Below are 4,714 nucleotides of genomic sequence, written 5' to 3' on the forward strand. Positions count from 1 at the left end.
GTGCATTACCGAAGGGAGTGAAGGTGGGGTGAGGGGGTAGGGGGTATATTATTGGGGGTTGGGGTAAGGTGGGGGTTGGGTAAGGGGTTGAAGATGGGGGGTTATGTTAGTTCTCTCTCTCTCTCTCTCTCTCCCTCTCCTTCTCTCTCTCTCTCTCTCTCTCTCTCTCTCCCTCCTCTCACTCTCTCTCACTCTCTCTCTCTCTCTCTCTCTCTTTCTCTCCTCTCTCTCCTCCTCATCTCTCTTCTCTCTCCCCTCTTTCTCTCCTTCTCTCTCTCAATCTCTCTCCTTTTTTTCTCCCTTTCATGTCCTCTCTTCCTCCTCTTATCCACATTTTCTCTCTGTCTACTTATCACTCTAAATCATTACCTTTACATAATTTTCATGATCATAATAAGTATACTTATCATTATCACTATCACACTTTAATTAATTCATCACTCTCAAAGAGATTTAATGATCTTAATCAACACTCTATATGATTCCCCTCAATCAATAATTTTTAGTTTTAATGATTTTCGCAATAATCAAGAGTCAGGGATGGTAATTAACCTTTCTTTTGCTATGTTTGTTTTCATATGTAGTCACGAAAGTATTTTTTTATTTTTTATTCTATAGTTTTATATCAAGGAGCTTGTGTCTTTTATCTCTCTGTCTGTCTGTATATTTATTAAATTATCTACCTATGCATCTGGCTGTCTGTCTGTTTGTCTGTCTGTCTGTATGTATACCCGGCTGTCTGTCTGTGTGTCTATCTGTCTGTATGTATATATGTCTGTCTGTTTGTCTGTTTGTTTGTCTGTATGTATGTATATCTGGCTGTCTGTCTGATTGTCTATCTGTGTGTATGTATATCTGTCTGTCTGTCTGTCTGTCTGTCTGTCTGTCTGTGTATATGTATATCTGGCTGTCTGTCTGTGTGTATGTATATCTGTCTGTCTGTCTGTCTGTCTGTCAACCTATCCATTACATCTATCCATCAGTTTCTCTATTCATTGTTAAATTACACTCAGAATAAAGGGTAAATTATGTCATTTCGGTACATTTATTTTCCTAAAGAACTTTTCTATTACATTTGCATTTTATGTTTCCAGTCCTCATTTAATTCATATTATTTATTAGAGTGAACAAACTGTTTTTTTTTTTTCCACTTTCTCTCGCGTTATTGCAAGTGTTGCCAAATTGCTACTAGCCTTTTGATAAACGGAAACGTGCTAATTGAAAGTTATTAAGATAAAAAAAATATGGTCGATTCCTCAAAACTTTTTCCCGGGAAATAGTTTTCACTTCCGAGTGTGCAGTTTATATGGTCTGTAATTCATGGTTAAGTAGTCTTTAGTTTATCGTATATTTCATGGACTCCATTTCTGGTATTTTAGCTTTAAATGTTGAGACTGTCTAAATGGCGAATATGTTTAACTCTCTTTCTCTCGCATTCTCTCATTCGTTACTTCTCTCTCTCTCTCTTTATATATATATATATATATATATATATATATATATATATATGTGTGTGTGTGTGTGTGTGTGTGTGTGTGTGTGTGTGTGTGTGTGTGTGTGTGTGTGTGTATATACATATATATACACATACACACCACACACACACACACACACACACACACACACACACACACACACACACACACCCATACATATATATATATATATATATATATATATATATATATATATATATATGTGTGTGTGTGTGTGTGTGTGTGTGTGTGTGTATGTTTATATATATATATATATATATATATATATATATATATATATATATATATATATGTATGTATATCTGCCTAAATATATATTTATACTATTTAAATAAATATATACTTATATTTTAATCTATTTATCTGTCTATCTATCTATCTAGATAGATAGACATCTGTTTGTACTTGTCTATATTTTTATCAATTTCTTTCTCCAATCTCTCTCTCTCTCTCTCTCTCTCTCTCTCTCTCTCTCTCTCTCTCTCTCTCTCTCTCTCTCTCTCTCTCTCTCTCTCTCTCTCTCTCTCCTGTTTCGACCCCATAACATTAATGGATGTATTTTATTACCAACATAAAAACAATGTCGAAGTTGCACTTGTCTTCCGCGTAGAACCCATGTGCAAGAATTTATATCCTGAAATGTCCAAAATTATGGTCGGCATTTTTTTCTGTATATATATATTTTTTTTTTTTTTTTTTTTTTTTTCGTTTCTAGTCAGAGTGAAGTGCTTCTGTTCATCTACCTTGGTGTATATGAGTCTCCGACGGTTTAGATGTTCAGAATTTGGCAATATCTTATGTTGCAGCGGACGAGTGGCCACATGGAGACCGACTGCGATAAGGGATATAGGTATCTGCGTATTCAATTTCCTTCTTTGGATGGTGGCAATGGTGATGGTGATGGTCGTTATGATAATGTTGATAAGGATAGTGATAGTGATAGTGTTAGCTTTGATAGTTGGAAGATTATAATGATAATGATGAGGATGATGGCGATAATGATCACAATATAGATGGTTACGGTTATGATAATATTAGTGATGATATCAATAAGTATGATAATAGTGGTAATGATAATAATGATGGGTCTGATATTAATGATTAGGGCGAAGTTACTGTAAATAGAAATTATGGAATATATATATCTGTCTCTGTTTCGTTTTCCGTCAAATCTACGGAACGGATATTTATGTAACAGACCAAGGACTCTTTAAACATAGTCGGGAAGAAAGACATCGACTTTGGACTTTTTGCAGATGGCCGAGATTATTCTGGCGAAAGTTCCATCTTCCGACCATTTTGCAAGTATTTTATTTATTTTATCGGTTTTCATAAAGGCTTGGGTGGGTACTTACTAAAAAAAAAAAAAAAAAAAAAAGGATATTGATAGTGATATTTTTCATTATCACTGATGGCGAGGTTGACGGTAACCATTAGAAATGATAATAGTAGTAGCAATAATAATAGTAGTAATGATAATGATTAATGTAAAACGACAAAGATTTTTTTATCAGGAAAAATATGTAACGTTGAATGAAAAAAACATTCAAGCTCACACATGAATTATCATCATCATCATAATGATAATGATAATTATGATAATAATGATAATTATAATAATAATGATAATTATGATAATAATGATAATTATGATGATAGTAATAATGATGATAATAATAGTTATCATTTATTCTTATAATGATAATGATGATAATAGTAACAATAATGATGATAATGATAAAATAGTAATAATAATAGTAATCATATTAACAACAATGGCAATAATAATAATAATGACAATAGCAATAATAATAATAATAACAATAAAAATAATAATCATAACAATAGCACTGACACTAAGTAGCCACAGAAAAAGCTCAGATTCGAACTGTCAACAAACTCAAGGCTGACATGACCCCCCCCCCCCCCATCCCGCCACCCCACCCACCTCCTCTCCCCCCTCCCCTCCCCAACCCCCTCCCCTCCCCTCCCACCCCGCCTCCTCGACCCACACGCCATTCTGTTCCTCCTACAACGCTCGTTAAAGAACTGCCATTAATTACACTGCTAATTTGTCATAGAAGGGAGGGAGGGAAGCTGGGGGTAGGGGTAGGGGTAGGGGGGTAGGGGGGGAGGGAGTGAGTTTGACCTAAAACAATCAATAGGATTCTTAATGGAACACCTTTTTTTTTTTTTTCATTATTCTTTTTCATTATTTCGTATTCGCTTTCAACCTTTGGCGTGTCTGGGGCTCTTAAGGGTCGGTTATAAATAGTAATCCCACAGAGACTTAATTTCCCTAAGGTTGTTCTTGTTGCACCGAAGCAGCGATACATTAATGCAAGCTTTCAATGTTGCAACTCGTCCGTTTTCGTCTCTAAGGAGAAGTCGTTCTCTTTGTTTACATTTTCCATTTTCTCTCTCTCTCTCTCTCTCTCTCTCTCTCTCTCTCTCTCTCTCTCTCTCTCTCTCTCTCTCGTACTCTCTCTCTTTCTCTCTCTCGCCCTTTCTTTCTCTCTCACTATCTCTCTCTCTCTCTCTCTCTCTCTCTCTCTCTCTCTCTCTCTCTCTCACTCTCTCTCTCTCTCTCTCTTTCTTTCTCTCTCTTTCTCTCTTTCTCATTCTTTCTCTCTCTCTCTCTCTCTCTCTCTCTCTCTCTCTCTCTCTCTCTCTCTCTCTCTCTTTCTTTATCTTTCTTTCTCTCTCTCTCGTTCTTTCTCTCTCACTCTCTCTCTCGCTCTTTCTTTCTCTTTCTCTCTCTCTCTCTCTCTCTCTCTCTCTCTCTCTCTCTCTCTCTCTCTCTCTCTCTCTCTCACTCTCTCTCTCTCTCTCTTTCTCTCTCTTTCTCTCTTTATCGTTCTATCTCTCTATCTCTCTTGTTTTCTCTCTCTCTCCCTCACTCTCTCTCTCTCTCTCTCTCTCTCTCTCTCTCTCTCTCTCTCTCTCTCTCTCTCTCTTTCTTTCTCTCTCTCTTTCTCTCTTTCTCATTCTTTCTCTCTCTCTCTCTCTCTCTCTCTCTCTCTCTCTCTCTCTCTCTCTCTCTCTCTCTCTCTCTCTCTTTCTTTATCTTTCTTTCTCTCTCTCTCGTTCTTTCTCTCTCACTCTCTCTCTCGCTCTTTCTTTCTCTTTCTCTCTCTCTCTCTCTCTCTCTCTCTCTCTCTCTCTCTCTCTCTCTCTCTCTCTCTCTCTCTCACTCACTCACTCACTCACTCTCTCTC

This window comes from Penaeus chinensis, chromosome 35 (genome assembly GCF_019202785.1).
Source record: "Penaeus chinensis breed Huanghai No. 1 chromosome 35, ASM1920278v2, whole genome shotgun sequence".
Classification (NCBI taxonomy): Eukaryota; Metazoa; Arthropoda; class Malacostraca; order Decapoda; family Penaeidae; genus Penaeus; species Penaeus chinensis.